Source organism: Pteropus medius, unplaced genomic scaffold (genome assembly GCF_902729225.1).
Source record: "Pteropus medius unplaced genomic scaffold, Ma_sr-lr_union100, whole genome shotgun sequence".
In the NCBI taxonomy this organism is placed as follows: domain Eukaryota; kingdom Metazoa; phylum Chordata; class Mammalia; order Chiroptera; family Pteropodidae; genus Pteropus; species Pteropus medius.
Genome location: NW_024349801.1, coordinates 17,901,508 through 17,920,575, shown reverse-complemented (window position 1 = coordinate 17,920,575; position 19,068 = coordinate 17,901,508). Strand labels below are relative to the sequence as shown.

At 51.0% G+C, this 19,068-nt stretch overlaps 1 pseudogene; it reads left to right on the top strand.

The window, feature by feature from the left end:
* Positions 1–527: 527 nt before the first annotated feature.
* On the top strand, positions 528–643 carry LOC120581039 (uncharacterized; annotated as a pseudogene).
* Positions 644–19,068: the final 18,425 nt, after the last annotated feature.

The following is a 19,068-nucleotide window of genomic DNA, read 5'->3' as shown; positions in this document are numbered from 1 at the left end:
TAGGCAGGCCCTGTGGGTGGTGGCTGCCTCAGCCCAGCCAGGCTGACCCCACGGAGGCTGAGCCCTGGACCCCATCTGGGACCCCAGCGCTACGGCTTCATCTCTGAGGCCCCAAGCCCAGCACCTACCAAGGGCCTTAGTTCTTGTAACCCCAAGGGCAGGAGTCATTACCCCATCTTATAGCTCAGGATACTGAGACTCAGCTAGTTTAAGGCACTTGCCCACCTAGCTGGGGTGTAGCAGAGTCAAGTATCCAGCCTGGGTCAACCTGGGCCTAGAGCCAGATTTTCTCAGGTGACCCCATGACATGCTGGGGGAGGGTGAGGCTTTAGGGGCCTCAGAAGTCATGTGGATGGGAGAAGGGAAACAGACAGCAGTTCTTGGCTCTGCAGGGCCGGATTAGTGCCAGCCTGGGTTTGTGGGGACCTTTTGGGTTCGGTGACGTGGTTCCATAGTATAGCGGTTAGCACATCTGCTTTACACGCAGAAAGTCCTGGGTTCACGCCCCAGTGGAGCCACGGTCCACGGTCTATGGCCATGTCACCCTGAACAAGCCCGATGTCTGATTTCGGAAGCTAAGCAGGGTCAGGCCTGGTTAGTACTTGGATGGGAGACCACCTAGGAAGACCAGGTGCTGTAGGCATAAAAAAAAAAAAAGGAATATCAGGTGGAATCAAGTATCCTGGTTCTGCTTCTGATGTGACCGTGGTCCAGTCGTGTGGCCCCTTGAGCCTCAGTTTCCTCATCTGTAAAATGGGGACAATCAGAGCCTCAACCCCACAAGGCTGTTGAGATAAATAAGAATCAAAAAGCAGCTTGGAAGACAAAGCAGCTGAGGCAGGACCAGAGCTCCCGGGAACCAAGAAGCTGGGGCAGTAGTGGCGGGTGGTGGCGGCTCAGATTCTGTTCATCGTGAAAATCAGGTGAGGAGCTTTTACAGACTGCAGAGACCGGGGCCCCACCCCAGGCCAGCTGATTTGGAATATCCCAGAGCAGACAGTGGGAATCTGTCCTTTGAATAGTTGCCCCTGTTTTTCCATGGATGAATGAATGGTTGGGAAGTCCCAAACTGGTTCCATTATGCAGCTGGGCAGAGACCTGGGAGGACGAGGGTCTTGCCTGGGGCCGCTTAGTAAGTCAGCGGACACTAGGGTAGCGATGGGGCCTGGGGAGGGAGGAGGATTTTTGGGAAGGGGGAGATAAAGATGTCTCTGTTTCGGGCATGTTGGGTTTGAAATGGCCCTTGGACACCCAGGTGGCACTGTTGGGTTGGCAGTTGGAGACAGGGGTGGATGCGGGTGGCCTGGAGATGAGGCTTGGAAGCTGAGAGCTTAGGTCTGGCAGGCGCCTGAGGCAGCTTACAGGCAGCGAGGCCTCGGGCCTCTGCGATTTCGCGATCTTCTAGCGAAGAGCGCCCAGCAAGGGAGTGGGGAGGCCGTGGCTGGGACGGGGCAGGGCTGGAGAAGCCAGATGGGGACAAGGGTGTCAGCTGGGTCAGCCTAGGAACGGAGAGGGTGGATTTTGGGGATGGAGGTCATCATGACGGCGACCAGAGCAGGTTGGATGGGAAGGAGCTGACAAGACTGACGAGGGGGGGCTGGTGAAGAGGGGTGAGGCGTGCGGACATGCGTGATCACAGCTCCTGCCCCAAGACTTGCAGTGAACAGGTGCCGAGAAATGGGAGGTGTTTTTGTTTTATCAGAAAGCTGTGGTGGCATGTTCGTCCAAGGGGATGCCCAGCAGGTGGGGAAGCCAGGTGATACTGGGACGGCAAGAGTGATAATCATGAGTTGGGCTTCCGAGCGGGATCCGGCACATTCCATCACTATGTGGGGAATGAACAAACAGATTGACTCTGCCTTCTCCTGCATGAGGGTGGGAGTGGCCACGGAGGAGCCAGGACAGGCCAGCGCTCTGTCCCTGGTGCCGCAGCCCCTCACCCCTTCACCCCGACCTGTGCCAGCTGCCTACTTTCATGATACATGGCGTATGTGCCCACTGGGACAGCTGGGCATCACTTCCTGCCGGGTGTCAGACTCGGTGCTGGTGGTGGATCTTGACAGGGTGTGTCCTGGCACCATCTGCCAATTTCCTTTGTGCTCGCAGTCGGTGGGAAAGCTCACTCTGCCCTGAAACCCGCCGTCCCTGTGGTCTGTAAACAAGGAATGGCCAGCAAGACAATCCAGACATAGGCCCCTGGGGTGTGGATAGGGTGGCCATGCGGAGGCAGTCTGGGCCCTCGGAGGGCGGCTAGTGCTCCTGATGATCTCGTGCCCAGTATCTGCCGCTGCCCAGCCCCTGCTCCAACCCCCCTGGAGGCAAAGGAGGTAATGCAAAGGCACAAGGCCAGGAAGTGCCATCAGGAGCAGAGGAGGCGCACAGGCCGGCAGGAAACGGGATGGTATGCGAGACCTGATTAGCAGCTGGAGGAGGAAGCAACAGTAGGGCAGTGGGGTGAGCTGGGGAATGCAACAGTGAGGCCCGGGGACACCCATGAAGCCTCTGCCAGGACGAGAGCTGCCCAGGCAGGGGGCCCTGGATGCCTCGCTAGGAGAGGCCTGTGCTCGGGGGTGGGCAGACCTGGCCCGTCACTGGCTGTGTGACCTGGGGCTGTCAACTTGCCTGTCTGAGCCTCTTTCCTCACGTGTGAAGTGCGTTACTGGTTCAGACTTTGCAGGGCGATCTGGAGCGTCAAAGGAGACAACAAAGTAAATGATGGTGTCAGCAAGCATCCAGCTGGTATTTCTCCAAGTGTGGTGCTCAGGCCACCTGCTTCAGAATCACTTGGGGAGCGTGTGGTGATATGCAGATGCCTGGGCCCCTCCCCAGGCTGATGGAGTCAGAATGGGTGGCAGGGGACCCCCGAGACCTAATGTTTGTTGCTCCGAGATGACGTGTTTGTGCACTCACAGTTGAAGACCGCGGCCTGTGTGTGCCGGTGGTGCGCTGAGCTCTCTCCACGGTCCTCTGTCAGCCTCTGGTCAACCCTGGGGGATTGTTGTCATCCCCATTACACAATGGGGGAACAAAGAGTGGAAATTCAGTGCTCCCCACAATCAGAGCTTGCAGTAGTGGAATGGACATTCCGAAGCAGGCCTCCGATTCCAGAGGCCATCTCCTCACGCTCCAGTCTTTCCTGTTCTGCTCTGTCTGGTGCATAGTAGGAGCTCATCAAACAAGAGTTCCCGTTTCTTCTTCCACAGTGTGGGATGCCCAAGGATGGGGCAGGGAAGCCAGGCCACCGGCTTCAGCAGAGGTGGTCACGGTAAAGCCACGAAGCCTCCTGCCCCAGGGTCTTTGCATGTGCTCTTCCACCTGGCCTGCTCTCTGCCTCATCGTCTGCTTGCAGAGCCCCCATCAGCCTTTTCTACCCAGATCTCACCTCCTTGGCTCTACTCCCTCCTCTGTGTTCTTGAAGCATTTTACAAGAACCCCTTCAGGGCCCACCACCTCCCTCATCTGCTCATCTCCCCTCCCTCCACACAGATTGTGTCTCCTTTGTGTGTCTGTTCCTAGTGGGTGCCGGGCAGAGGGTAGGTGCTCCATAAATGCTAACTTGAAACCATGGGCTCTTTACAACGGCAGCCAGCACACTGTGGGCCGCATTTGCGGCTCCTGCAGGGCCAGCGTGGGGGTGTGGGGCTCTTTCCCCTGCTCTGAGTGGTCCCAGACCCATCTGCAAAGTCCATGCAGAGAACCGTGACCACAGCACGGTGTCACAGGACACGTAGGCCAGGGATAAAGCTAGGCTTCTCCTATGAGAAAATGCCTGAAATGTACTCCCTGGGTTCTGTTGGTAGCTTGATTTTGTTGCTGAAATAGTTTTCATTTTCTTCCTCTTTTCTCCAGATAATCGTTCCAGGGACCCATGGCTGCTGAGGAGTGTGGGCACCTAAGTGTCAGACTTTCCCTGGGCTGGGGGTATGGAGGGGACAGCGGAGTGTGCTGAGCCCACAGGATGCCCACTGGGCTCCTGGCTGCAGGAAGAGAGGGCGTCATGGCCTGTGAGCTATGAGCTGAGCTCGGGGTGGGCACAGAGCAGGCACTAAATGAAGGCATGGATGAGTGAATGAAAGGGCGGATGAACCACTGGCATGCTGAGGCTGACACAAGGCATGGGGCCAGGCGTATACGTGTGTTCTGTGGCATATTCCAGGGCACAGTAGTTTCTTAAAGGTTTCAAGGAGGCACTGCGTCAGTCAGTCAGCCAGCCAATCAGATGATTAGTCAGTCTCTCAGCCCTGCTGGGTGGTCAGCTCTGTGCCAAGCTGGGGTTGGGGACCCAGAGACCGTCCCCTTGTTAAACTCCGAGACTTGGGTGGAGTTGGTTACAGTCACCAACACTGTGACCTTGAGGCGGGAGGTTGGGGGGCACAGATCTGCCTATTTTGCAGCGTTAAGTAACCAGCGCAGGGTGGCACTGCCCAGCTCAAGCCAGGGCTCACGTGAGTATGCCGAGCCTTGCGGGATACCCGAGATTCACTCTTAGGCCGAGCTGCCCCAGCTTCCCAACTCCGAGCCTGTGCCCATCGCTGTCCTTGCTACCTAGGATGCTCTTCCCTTTCTATCTCTGCCAGCCCAAACCCTCCTAGCCCTTCAGTGCCTAGCTCAAGCACACCATTCCTCCATCTAGCCTTCCTGGATTCCCATCTGGAAAGCTTCTTGCCCCTGGGAAGTCCCCCTCCCCACCCCACCCCACCCCTCCCAAGACCCCACTTACTCTTCTTCAACTATTGGTCCCCTCCCCCATTTTCTCATGTAATGAATGATTCCTTAGTATAGCCCTGAGAGGTGGAAATACTATTTGTATTGCCCTAGGCTCAGAGAGGTCGTATAACTTAACCAAGGTCATACGGCTCCTGAGTAGCAGAGCCAAGATTCCAACTCTCATCTTCCGGTTTCCAGTTTAGTGCTCACTGTACATCATCCTACCCCTGACAACCTGTCGTTGTTCAACAACGCTTTATGCTCATTTATTATTTCAAAAATTACATTTAATGATGCCCATGCTTCTGGCGGGCGGATGGAACGGCAAGGTCAAAGGTACAGAGAGCTATTTGGGAAGGAGAAGCCATTCCATGGGGTTACCACAGAGGTGCAGGGAGCGGGAATCAGGGACTGGCTGGGGAGGAAGCCAGAAGATGGATGGTCTCCCACGGCATACTCGAGAGCTCACGGAGGGGGACACCTGGGAGCCTCATACCAGCCAGGGGCTTAAGGAGCCCCAAATTTTAGGAGAATTGCTCCATGCAGTCTGATGGCCTGTGGTCAGGCCAAGGAGTGGCCACGGGCTGGAGAAGCATAAGTCAGGGCCACTGAGTGTGCAGTCACTGGAGCTGGCGGGGAGGAGGGAGCTCAGAGAGGCCTCTCCTTGGCCAGGAAAGGACTGGTTGAGCAGAGGTTGAATTCCCGACAGTGAGAACAATGCCTCATTCACCGAGCACTTTCCCAGATGTCTCTCACTTTTCTCACAGCATCCGGGGTAGCCTGTTAGGAAATGGTGCTCAAGTGCTTTGGGGCTGAGGGGGGTCCCGGGGAACAGCTGGACACCGGGGCTCAGAGGGTGTCTCGTGGCTTCGTCCTGGGCACATCTGCCTCTGCCACTTGCAGCGCCGCCGATCCTAGACAAGCCACATGGCCTTCGTGCCTTAGTTTCCCCTTCTGTAAAATGGGAGCGATTGCGTGCCTTTCTCATGGGGTTGCTGGGAGGAGGAATTGGGAAGATTCAAGAAAGTGCATAGAGCAATCTCTGGCATGCTGTAGGTGCTCAATAAACGAGTCATGGCAATGATGCCGCAAGCGTGTGAGGAGGGCACAGGCAGTGGCATGAGCACAGGCACCGCATGTGCATTTGTTCGGCAGCCATGTGACTACATGTGTACATGCAAGAGCATCTGTGGAGCTTGTAAGGCACCTCACGAATGTGACCATGTGTGTGTTTATGGTTCATGAGTGGGCTGAGCGGCGCAGGTGGGCCAAGGGAGGGCCAGGCCTTGGGTAGCACCTTCCTCCTCCATCATCTGGGATCATCTGCCCGTGACCCCACTGACCAAGCCTTCTGCATCCTCGTCTCCCACGGAGGCCCAGAGAGGCCAAGCCTTGCTCCGGGGTGACTAGGCGAGCCGGGAGGGGTAGGATGGGACCAAGGCCCCTGCCGCCTGTCTGGAGGACAGACCTGAGTCTGGCAGAGACTGCCCCCCGACGGAAGTCAGGACTTCCTGTCTCTAGGCCCCACATTCCATGCGTCCTCCGTCAAAGTGTCCTGGAGAACAATAGATCAGAGCCTTCACCATCTGTGGGGCAGGAAGGTGGGTCGGGGCTGGTTGGTTCTGCCTCTAGATGGGACATACAGACACAGTTCTGGCACCGGCCCAGGGCATGGCAGTGTGGCAGCAGGGCCAGAACTCAGCAAGTCTGCCTCCTGCCTGTCCTGGCCCATACCTTTTCCAGGCCATCTCCAGACCCCGCAGTACACACTGCCCCCCGCCCCTGTGGCCTGAGGCAGGTCTTGTGGGCACAGTTTGGCTAGTGGCGTCTGAGGTGGTCCTAGGGCGGGAGCTGCCATGGAGACCTAGGCAGATCAGATGGAAATAATCACTCAGGCTGGTGGAGGTCTTGGGGACTCTCCCAGACTCACCCATCTGCCATGCCACTGAGAACCAAGAGACTCTCATCAGCCAAAAGAAATCCTCCGTGGCCCCTGTGCCAAAGCTCATACTCATAGAGATGTCTCCGTGCTTGTTAACTCTCAGTTGACACACAGTTCTAACAAGCCCGATGGCAGAAAAGGCCAGGGCAGTGTTGAGGCAATTCTGTGGGGGCCGGCAGGGCTGGAGGTGGGGGGCAAGCCAGCCATGAGGCTGTTTCTGCACTCCCTGTGCCTGAGAATCTGGCCGCCATCCGCCTTCAGCTGGGGGACTGTCTCTGCGAACAACTCTCTCAGGCCTGTTTGTACTTCTGGGAAAGTTTCCTTCCGCTTCTGAGTCCTGGCTGGGGCTACTCACAGGAAACGTGGTGGGCCTCGGCTGGCGTGCAGAAGGACTGGGGTTAGGCCTGCGGAGTAGGGGGGTTCGTCCAGGGGCCTGGGGCTGCGGGGGCTCAATGCGGGGTGGCTGGCATCCCCCCTCCTGCTCCATGGGGCAGCCCTGCAGGGCCTTCAGCTCTGGGACCCCGCACTCTGGCCCTCCCTCACCCTGGGAGGGTCATGTATAGCCTCATCCCACCTCGATTCTCACCGGTCTGCTGTTTGGTGCCAGTTCCTGTTTGACAGCCGCCATCTTTCACTCCTTGGGACAAGGTACAAGCTCCTTAGCCTGGCATTCAGGGCCCTGTTGTTCCTACAGTCCCCACTCCCACTGTGTTGGGTTATAGGGCTTTTGCACTTGCCACCTCCACTGCCGGGAATTCCACCTCTCCAAGAACCATTAGCCTCTCCAAATCCCCGAAATCCAATCCAAATATCATCTTCTCCATGATAAACAACAGTAAAAAATATAGTTTCCTTTTAAAAATTACAATTTTATTAAGATATAATTCATATATTATAAAGCTCACCCTTCTAAAGCATGCTACTCAGTGTTTTTTTCAAGTATATTCACAAAGTTGTGCATCAGTCACCACTAACTAATCCTAGAATGTTTTCATCACCCCCGAAAGAAACGCAATACCCATTAGCAGTTACTCACTGTTCCCTTTCCCCAGCCCCTGGCAATGACTAATCCACTTCCTGTCTATATGGATTTGGCTATTCTAGATATTTCATACAAATGAAATCATATGTGTTTTTTTGTGACTGGCTTCTTTTATTTAGCACAATGGTTTCAAGATTCATCCATGTCATAGCATGTATCAGAACGTCATTCCTTTTTATGGCGGAATAATATTCTGGTAATATTCCGGTGTGATATATCACATTTGTTTATCCATGCATCAGTTGATGGGCATCTGGGTGGTTTCTGTTTTGGGGCTATTATGAATCTGACTGCAATGAATACTTGTATACCCTTTTAAGGGGAACAGTTTTAATTCTCTTGTAGTACATATCTAGGAGTGGAATGGCTATGTTGTATGGTAACTCTAAATTTAATCTTTGAGGAATTGTCATACCGTTTTCCAAAGCAGCTGCACCGCTTTACGTTTCCACCAGCATTACGTGAGGGCTCTTAATTTCTCCACATCCTTGCCAACACTTGTTAATATCTGTCTTTTTGACTCTAACTATCCTAGTGGGTATGAAGTGGTATCTTATTGTGGTTTTGATTTGCATTTCCCACATGACTAATACTATTAAGCATCTTTACATGCTAATTGGCGATTTCTGTATCTTCTTTGGGGAAATGTCTTTTCAAATCATTTGCCCGTTTTTCATTGGGTTATTTGTCTTTTGTTGTCGTAAGAGGTTTTCTATATCCTGGATGTAAGTCCCTTATCAATTATATGGCTTGCAGATGTTTTCTCCCATTCCCTGGGTTGTCATCACTTTCTTGGTGTTCTTTGAAATGCAAAAGCTTTTAGTTTTAATGAAAACCAATCTAGATACAGTTTTTCTTTTGACTATTGTGCTATTGGTATCAAATCTAAGAAATCATTGTCTCATCCAAGGTGGTGAAGATTAGCTATCATTTCTTGAGATTTGCTCTGTGCCGGGTACTTTACATATGTTATCTTCTCTCATCACGTCCTGACAAGGATAGGGTTTTTTACTCTTATTTTACAGATGTGAAATCAAGGCTCAAAGATTCATTCCTAGGCAGGCAGCTAGGAGATGAAAGGGTGTCGAGCTTCAGAGCTGGGCGCAGGTGGGTGCTAGGGTGGCTCCCATGTGTAGCCTGGGAACACATCAGCGGGTTAAGTCAGAGAGTGACTGACATTGACAGAGGGCGTCCTTTGTGCCAGGCATGGTGCTCAGTGCTTTATATGCACTAGCTCACTTCCTCCCTCTCTCCATGGCTGTGGCTCTCAAACTGTGGCCCTGACCAGCAGCACCAGCCAGTTTTTGGGTCCCACCCCAGATCAGCTACATCGGAAACTCTGGGGATGGGGCCTAGCAATCTGTGTTATTTAAGAGCTTCAGGGGATTCTGAGGTGCTCAAGCTCGGGCACTCCTGCCTTAGATCATGTCTTCCCCCAGGTAGCACTCTGCAGTTGTCTGGGGAGCTTTTTTGTTTGTTTTTAAGTACCAGATTTGGGGAAGGCACACCTACAGATTCTGATTTAATTGATCTGGATGGGTTCACCATTTTTTCAAGCTCTCCACGAGAGCATAACGTACACCTGGGGCTTTAATCACCACCTAAGGAGTTGGGTACCACCACTAGCCCCATTTTATAGGTGCAGCTCTAGGAGATTAAAGGAGGTGCCCGAGGTTATATAGCCATGTAGAAGGAGGGGGAGCTGAAATTCAAAGTCTCTGCCTTCTACTTCCCCTCCTTCCTCCTATTTATTACTTATTGCTTACAGTGGAACCTGTGTATTGGTTCCCCAAGCTGCTTTCTTTGGAAAGTAAATGATGTGTGATGTCGCCATCTAGTGGTGATTGAGGAGAACTGATGAGCATCTTCAGGATTTCCAGTGACTATTTTCAGGGGACTCACGGGAGGAGGAAAGGCAACTATTCATAGTTGCTTAGACAGTTGCTTTTGGGAGACTTGGGCCCATTTTTCCAGAAGGTGTCCTTTGTGAAAAGGAGAGTGGAATGATGGTAGGTTTCATGTTTAAGCTTTAGTTGGGCTCTGGAAACTTCTTCTGGGCCCATCTGTGTACTTCCTTGTAAAATCCAGTTTTAGCAAGAACCCCGCTAAGTCAGGTTAGCCAGAACCTCCCACCTCGACATCTGATCAGCAAGAATCCTATTAGGTTGGTTTAGCCAGAATCCCGCCTTGTCCCTGTTGTTTCCTCCTGTTAATTGTCCATCCACTGACCACCATTCACCTGGCTCCTTGGCTGTAAATTCCTACTTGCCCATGCTTTGGTATTGAGAGTTGAGCCCAGTCTTTATCTCCGACTGAAAAATTCCATAGTGGTGGTCCCTGTACCTATCTTGATGGTCCTGAATAGAGTCTGCCTTATCATCTTTAACAAGTGTCATAAATATTTTCATTCTTAACACTGGGGAGGCTGGGTCCTGGGCAGGGGCTGGAAGGGGAGACAGAAAGGGTCTGAAGTAGAGAGAGATTCATCCAGGCAGTCGAGCTCCACCCACCCTCAGTGGCTGTCCGACCTCTGTTTGGGCATTGATTCATTCAACAAACAGCCGCTGTGAGTCAGGGGGTCAGGCCTCAGGGAGGTGCTGGCTCCCAGACATCGGGGGTGGGAGAGAGAAGCATAAAATATTTGGGGGGCTCAATCCCCTGTGGTTCAAGCAGGTCTGTTCTTGGCTCTGGGAGGGGATCCAGCACAGGCAGGTGGGGCTGGTAGGGGGTGGTACCCCCAGTTGAGAGACCTGAAGTGGCTGTGGGAGAGGGTGGCTTCTTGAAGCTTGTGCCCAGGGTCTGAATAGGCACCCACAGAGATGAGTCAAAATTAATGGTTGCTGCCCACCTAGCTGGCTCCCGTGGGACCAAACAAGAGCCCCCGGGAAGTTCTCAGGACTTCTCATGTGCTGGCATGGTTGGGTTCTCACCAAGGGCAGAGATATTGAAAGAAAGAGAGCATCTGAGGAGGGAGGGACTGGCTACATGTAGGGCCCCTGTAGGATGTACACGTAACATAAGGTTTATTATCTTAACCAGTTTTGAGTGTCCCGTTCAGTGGCGTTAGGTACATTCATGCTGTTGTGCAGCCATCACCACGATCTGTCCCCAGAACTTCTTTCATTTTGCAAAATGGAAACTCTATACCCATGAAATAACTCCCTGTTCTTCCCTTACACAATCCCTGGCAACCACCACTCTGCTTTCTGTCCCTGTGATTTTGACTACTGTAGAACCTCATGTAAGTGGAATCCTGTGATGTGTGTCTTTCTGTGACTGGCTTATTTTACTCAGCGTAATGCCATCATAGTTTATCCATGTTGTGCATATGTCAGAATTTCCTTACTTTTTAAGGCTGAATAATATTCCACTGCATGTATAGACAACATTTTACTTATCCATTCATCGGTTGATGGGCAATTGGGTCGCTTCGACCTTTTGGCTATTATGAATAATGCAGCAGTGAACATGGGTATACAAATATCTATTTGAGTTCTTGCTTTCAATGATTTTCAGTATATACTCCAGTGGAATTGCTGGGCGATATAGTAATGATATCTTTAACTTTTTGAGGAACCACCATACTGTTTTCTATAGTGGCCGTACCATTTTACATTCCCACCAACCGTGCATAAGGCTTCCAGTCTCCAGTCCTCACCAACATTTTTTTTTTTTTAATAGTAGCCATCCTGGTAGATTCAAAGTGGTAGTTCATTGTGGTTTCGATTTGCATATCTATAATGATTAGTAATGTTGAGCATATTTTCACATAGCTTGGAATTCTTTGATAAAATTAAATCTTAGTGGACAAAACAGAATTAGAGCTTGTACTTTTTGAAAGCCCATCTAGCCTGGAAGCTTACCGTTAGATGCTTTGTCTTTGCTTTTTTATGAAACTACTTCTGTAGCATGTGTTGTATGTCAGCTTCATCTGATCACAGGCTCCTTCATTCCCAAACACATATCTGTAGCTCATGGAACAGAAAAGTTCCATAGAACACAGTTTGGGAAACACTGATGCAGAGGGAAGTCTCCAGTGGTAGGCCACAGGGCTCTATCGGAGGTCCATCTTGATTAACTTAGAAGAAGGCATCGATTGTCTACTAATCCAGTCAGTGAGCTATTTAGATCTTGGTGAGATGGAGAATGCATTAGGTGACATATCAAGTATCCCAAGATATCTTGACATGGTGAAGAAATGGTTCAAAATAACAGTATGTAGCATTACAAGAATGAGCTGAAAGCCTGATACTTGGGCTAAAAAAAAAAAAAAAGATTAGGAGCAGCTGCCCAAAGACACGGGAGACACAGATGAGAGAAACTGAGGACACTTGGTCAGTGGTGAAGCTGATATCGATAACCATAATGCTAGCTAACGTGGATTACTTTATTTGGCTCTTAATATACTATTATAGGTAGGCAGCTATATTTTCATTGCCCATTCAACAGATGGGAAAATTGAGGCTTTTAGAAGTGAAATCACTTGCCTAGGGTCACATAGCTAGTAGGTGACAGAGCATTAATGAGGAACAGGACATCCCTCAAGGCCTGCTGGCTCTACCCTGGCCAGACCCTGACTGGAGTGCTGTGTTCCTTTCTCTCCATAGGATGCATGGGGAGCAGCTAAAGGGAGGCCTAACCTAATGTAGACTGAGAGGTCAGGGACATAATGAGCCCCCCATCCCTGGGGATGTACAAATGGAGGCTACAAAACCCTGGCAAAGTTGTTGTGATGAGGATCCTAGCGTCAATTGGGGACTAGGATAAATAATCTTTAAGGCTCCTCTATCCTCTGTAATTCTATAATTCTGCCATAGCAACTTATTACTTTAATGTCAAGTTTATGATATGGGAGAACTCTATTTTACTCACTGAATGTCTGCATTATTTATAATACTTTGAGGTTTCTATGACAAATATGCACACTGTATTTATTCCCAAGTGCTAGGACTTGTGACAAATTTGACATGACCATTTAGAGTTTACGTTTCAGCTGATTATTAAGACACTTACAGTTATTGTGCATTTGTATTTATGATGCGGGGTTAGTCATATTTATGAAGTACTAGACGCCCGGTCGTTGATCAGGAACCCAAGCTGAACGTCTTACATCGTTCCTGCGGGAAAACGGCCTGCTTTATGACAATTCGTTTTATGATGTGGTTTCAGAGACTTGACTTTGGGGAAAAAACTCCCACTGTCACTAGGTTCAGGGAAGTCCCATAGATTTAGAGGTAGCACTATGTAGCTTGGGCGACGTTTTCAAGACTTCTGTGCCTCAGTTTCCTCATTTAGGAATCAGAGGGGAGGAGACACACCAGCATTCCTCATGAGTTGGTGTGTGTCGCTGTGCTCATTTGCAGTGACTCGTCTTTCCATTCTTGTCTTCCTTGGCATTGAGGGTGCTGCCTTGGGAACCAGGAGCCTTGAGGCTGGCAGCTCACCCAGAGGGCTTGAGCTTTCTGAATTCTCTCCTTGCCAAGCAGTGTCTTTTCAGCAAATGTGAGAATTTTACTCTGGGCCTCCAAACTGAATTAGCTTCACCTTAAATAAAAGAAATCAATCTTTATAGCTGAGCTGTTGGTACAACTTTGATTTGGCATAAATTTTGAGACAGCTTGGCTAATAAATAAGTGGAAAGGCAATAAACATCAGGCGGAATGATCTGTGAGGGGGTCGGGGTAGGCAGCTAGGGAGGGGGTGATCCCTGCCTCCCATACCCACTTTCCTTCTGCTCCCAGCCTGAGACCCTTGTCAATGGCAGAGTGCGTGGCAGCAACAGAGACCCAGGCAGGGCTGTCTTGTGTGTGTGGTAGATTGGAGGAAGTGGAGGAGGGGCTGGGGACCTCCATGGGACTCTCGGTTGCTCAGACCTGCCCTTCTCGCCCTTGGTGCCCACCCCTTTAAGTATGAATCTCAGCCCCCTGGCTGTGTGATCAGGGGCAGGTGGATTAACCTCTCTTTGCCTTGGTTCTTCTCACCGGGAAAACTGGGGATACTTCTGGCAGGCATCATGTGAGACACATGGACACTGTCACCCACAGTCAGCACACCAATATTTGTCAGCTATGGCCCTCATACTGGGAGCTATCTGCCAAGTGTTCAGCACATGATAGGCTCTGTGCTAACGGTAGGTGTTACCTATGCTGGGAAGTGCACTAATGAGCTTTGGGGCCCCACCTTCAAGTCCTCAACCCTTCCTCTTCCTCATCATGCTTGTGTCCTGCTGCCAGCTCCACTGTGGCCCCAGGATCATCCATTGTCACCTTCTTTGATGCTACTCAAATCCCCCAATTTCTAGCCTCAGAGTTCAGGGTCATTGACTTTTGCTGGACGTATCTCTGTTCTCCCCGACTGCTGGCCTCTCTGGGCCTGCTGGGTCACAGTCCTCAGGTTGCAGAGGCGAAGCAAGGTCTCCAGCCAGTTCTGCAGTCAGCCTTGCCCGTCCCGAAGAGGATGCCCTCACCCGTGTCATTGCATTTTTCATAGTGTGTTAGCAACTTAATTACCAGTTAATAGGAATCTCAAATAAATAACTCTTATCTACGTCTGCTTACTGGTAGGTGATGAGGAGGAAACAAATGTGCATTTGAAAAGTAATATATTTCCCCCCACATGATTTCTGTCTCTAGTCGTAAATGTCAGAGATAAATGAATCTGGTTTATTAAGAATCAGCACATTGGTGCGTGGAGGCATCCTCTGGGCCATGAATCAGGGAGCCCCTGGCACTTCTCCTGCCCTCCCCGCCGGCATTGTCAGTTCCTGCTGCAGTACTGGGAACTTTGAACGGCTGGGCCAGCCGCTGCTGTCTAGCTACCCACCCCCGCTTCCCCACCAAACCCAGGCCCTTCTGGGTGCGATACCTGTTGGGGCAGGTGGCTTTACTGTGCCAGCGTGACATTTCCCAGGATCCTAACCACGGCACCCACCCCATCCCTGACTTCAGAGGTGGGCAAGGCTCAGCCCCATGCTGTGTGACCTCAACTGAATTGCTTACACTTTCTGAGTCTCAGTTTTCTCGGCTATAAAGTGGGAACACTAATCCCCAGGGCTGACACCTCCATTAGGCACAGTAGGCACAATGCCTGGGGCCCAAGATAATAATTTAGAGGCTGTGGGAGGCAGAATAATGGCCTCCCAAGGGTGTCATTTTAATCTCTGGAAACTGTGAATACGTTATACCACCTGGCAAAAGGGTATTAAGGTTGCAGATGAATTAGGGTTGATAATCAGCTGACCTTAAAGTAGAGAGGTTATCCTGGATTATCCTGGTGGGTGCAATGAGATCATAATGGTCCCTAAATGTGGAAGAGGAAGAGAGCTGTCAGAATGATGGGAGAGGGACTCAACCGGCCATTGCTGGCTTTGAAAATGGAGAAAGGGGCCATGAGCCAGGGAATTCGGGCCGCCCCAGAGGCTGGAAAAGGCAGGAAAAGAGATTCTCCCCTAGAGCCTCCGGAAAAGGATTGCAGTCCTGCTCCTGCTGAAACCTTGATGTTAGCCCAGTGCAACCAACCCATTTCGGACTTCTGACCTCCAAAACTATAAATTATAAATGCGTGTTGTTTTTGGCCACTAAACTTGGTAGCGTATACCACTAAATTTGGCTGCTAAATGGTAGTGTATAGCAGTAGTCAGAAACGAATACAGGGCCCACAGAAATGTTCTAATTTCTTTTAAAATCAGAAGAAGAATAAACGTAATCCAGGCCGAATTGTATTTGTCTTCGTATTAATGCAGTTGTAAGTACAATTTTTGATTTTGTGCTTTTTGGAGGAAGGGGCCCATGACGGCAGAGAGCCAAGGGCCCAGGAAGGTCAGCATGCGGCCCCTGCACTTCCTGCCTCGCAGCCTGCAGTGGGCTCAAACGAGAGGATGTTGGCAGAGCACCTCCTCCTAGGGTGCGTTGGTCACACAGTGGGAGTCAGAATGGTGGCAGCCGTTGTGTTAGTGGTTGCGGTCAGTTACCCTCTTGAGTACTGAGGCTCCCTATTGGGTGCTGTGCTATCCTGAAGCTTTGCACCCTACTCCTTGGACCCTTCACCTCCTGGGACTTCATTGACCTAAGATGCTTCTTGCTGCATTGGGAAGCCTTTCCTCCTGGTCCCCCTGTGCCTGGATCCACTGCTGAGTCTCCCACAATAACACATTGTCTGAGCACCTACTCTGTACTTGGACTTGGGGTCTGAAAGATCGTCAGCGCACTCCCCACAATAGGAACATCTTTGAGTCCCACAACCACTTGATGAGACAGGCACCGCCATCCCCCTCCGTCATCCCACCCAGAGTCTGTGTGACTCGTTTCCCTGACGTCTCCAGTCCCACCCAGCCACGCTGAACCCCAACCTCTTGGGAGGGCCTGGGAGCCACTGCATGGTTAACAGGGTCCCAGGTGATCTGTCTTCCAGCCATAAGACTGCCAACTGGTTACATGTTCAGTTTGCAACAGCAGGAACAGGGGCAAACCAAAGGGGATGGACACGTGGAGTTGAATACATTCTGCGTGCCAGGTGCTGGGCTAGGCACGGCCATGCTGTGTGCTCACGGTCATCTTCAAAGACAATAACAACCCCATTTCAGAGACAGGAAAAACTGAGGCTCCACGAGGCAGCACAAGAACTCTGGAGCCACGGCGGTTGAGGCAGGGTATAGGTAGAGTGCAAAGTCCTGGAGTCGATGGAACTGAACTGGAACACGGGGCCACACTGCAGGGGCCCTGCCTCTAGGTGGGGCCAGGAGGCGTGGCTTCTCTCCCTGATCCTGACACTGAGGCTCAGAGTGACTGAGCCCATCCCCTTCCTTCTCCAGATCACACTGCCCTGTACGGGCCCGACCCAGGCCCTGCAGTGTAGCCAAGAGCCCCCTCCCCGCTGGGGCCGGGTCCATCCTGACTTGGAATGTTTCCTACAAGACCCCCTTTGTGAGACTTGCTGGGACTCAGGTCCACCTGCCCCTGGGAAGAGGGCATGGCAGGACCAGGTGGACAGGAAGAGCGCCCTCTGCGGGGACCATCCAGCAGGTGCAACACCAGCCCTCACCTGCTGGCCAGCACGTTCTTTCTCTCTTAAAACACACACACACACACACACACACGCACGCACGCACACGTATAACATACATACAGTAAAGGCCACATGTCTTAAATGTTAAGCTCAATGAACAAGAGAATTCTGCCAGCCCAGGAATTCCCCTCAGGTCCCTTCTAAGTCCATAGCCAACTCCCTCCCCACCTGAGGTGGCTGCTGTCCGACCTCTGAACGCACAGATCAGTGTTGTCAGTTATGGAATTTTATACAAAAGGACTCGTGCGTTACCCTCTGCGTCTAGATTCCGTCACTCCGTTATGCCTGTGAGATTCGTCCACGTTTGTTGTGTTTGTCCAGTAGTTGTTTATTTAATTGCTGAGTAATATTCCATCGTAAACTGTGTGGAATATACCATATCCATCTGTCACGAGTGGATATTTGTGTTCTTTCCTGTTTGAGGCTATTCTGGAAAGTCAGAGCATTTCCTTGGTTTGGGTATTTTTGCAAGTGTTCGTGAGCTTTGGAAAATGCCTGTTTCACACCCATCCTGGCTGTCTGCCCTTCCTCTTCCTTCCAGGGCATCTGTTTAGGGGCTGCTGTTTAAGAGGTGGTAATTGGGCTTTTGGCTGTTCTGTGGGTACTTGTGTCTCACTGGCAGGGGGTGCCCAGAGGTGGCTCTGGCATCTGCTTTATCTGGCCAGGATGCTGTTTGTTTGTTTCCTTGTGTTCTGTCATTTGCTATCCTCCACCCAGACTGTCCCCAATAGGCCACCTGTTAGCACCTGGGTGTTCCTGTGCCATCGCTCTCCCTGTACCCTGTGTTGACTGACTTTCAGCCAATCTATAAGGTTGTTGGTGTGCTTCTCAACAGCCTTCACGGGTGCTTGTCTTTGGAGCTTGGAGATTTATCAGAGATAAAACTGGAAGGCCACAGTTTTTAGAGAAACAGCTCCGCATTAAATTGGGGGACATTTTTCTGGCTATCTTTGTGAATGCTGTGGGTGTGGGCAGTGCCATCTGAATTAAGAAGCTTGTATATCCTTGACTGCACTCATCTGTGTGTGTGTGTGCCAGCCAGTGTGTGCATTCCTGTGTGCGCGTGTGTTCACATGTACTGCCACCAGGAAATTTCTCTGAAGCTGTTTTCTTGTTTTAAAAGGATCTGTCTTGGCCCTGCTCTGTCCACACTGGGTTTTGGGCCAGTAAGAGCCAGCAGCCTTGGGAAATCTGATGATGATGACAGAGAAGAGTCCAGGCCACCCCCTGGGTATTCTGCCTTTGACCTTGGCACTGTCACAGGCAGAGGGCACCTCAGCTCCTGCTGAGTGAGAGGCGGTCTGGGTAGGAGCCCGAAAGGGGTTGAGCTGTGCCTGGGAAGAGCACAATGAAAGGCTCTTTCTTAATGTCATTTGGCAGTTAGGCTGTTGAAAGAGGTGGTGAAGGTTTGTGGGCCAGGCACGAGTTCAGGTCTGGGCTTCGGCATTTATGAACTGTTGATTTTGGGAAAATCACTGCCCTTCTCTGAGCTTCATTTGCCAAATGGGGATAATGAGACCTACATTAGAAAGAGGTAGAGAGTGGCCCAAGGCAAGACTGGAGAGGAAGGCAGGGCCGGCTCGCTCAGGGCCTGTAGGCCCCCATAAGGTGTGCGTTTTACCCCGATTTCGACACGAGAGAGCTGTTGGAGCAGCGATGTCCAGTAGAACTTTCTGTGATGATGGAAACATTCTGTGTCCGAGCCGTACGGTATAGTAGCCACTACCCACATGTTGCCTGCTGCACACCTGGAATGTGGCTAGAGTGACTATGGAACTGGCATTTTAGTTTTATTTAATTTTAATAACTAAATTTAAATTCAGATAGCCACCTGGGATTAATGCCTCCTGTATTGGATCTACCACTAGAGGGCAGCACTTCCTAAAGGACCCTTGCTTTGGTGCTTCCTGAAACCCCCTGCCCAAGTGTTGCTTGTAGCTAAAGCTCAGCCAGCCTTGCGGGAACAGCCAGAAGAATGATCTCTGCTGAGCTTCATCTTCTTTGCCTGAGATGAAGAAAAGAGGGACGTATGGCTGCTCTGTAAGCAAATGAAAGTCCAAGAGAAAAATCCTTATTTATTGGTCTCTGCAGAAGTCAGGCTCTGGGCTGCTCTGTCTGCTTTATTCTGAAACCTAATTCAGCAAGAGATAAAATGAGAGAAGAACAGCCTTGAACTTGGAGTCACAAGATTCAAGTCTGAAGCCCTGCTCAGCTGCCAGCCTGCCATGTGTCCTGGGCAAGTTGCTTGGCATCTCTGGGCATCAGTGTCCTTTTCTGTGACATGCCATTATAGGAATGATGACAGTATGCCATC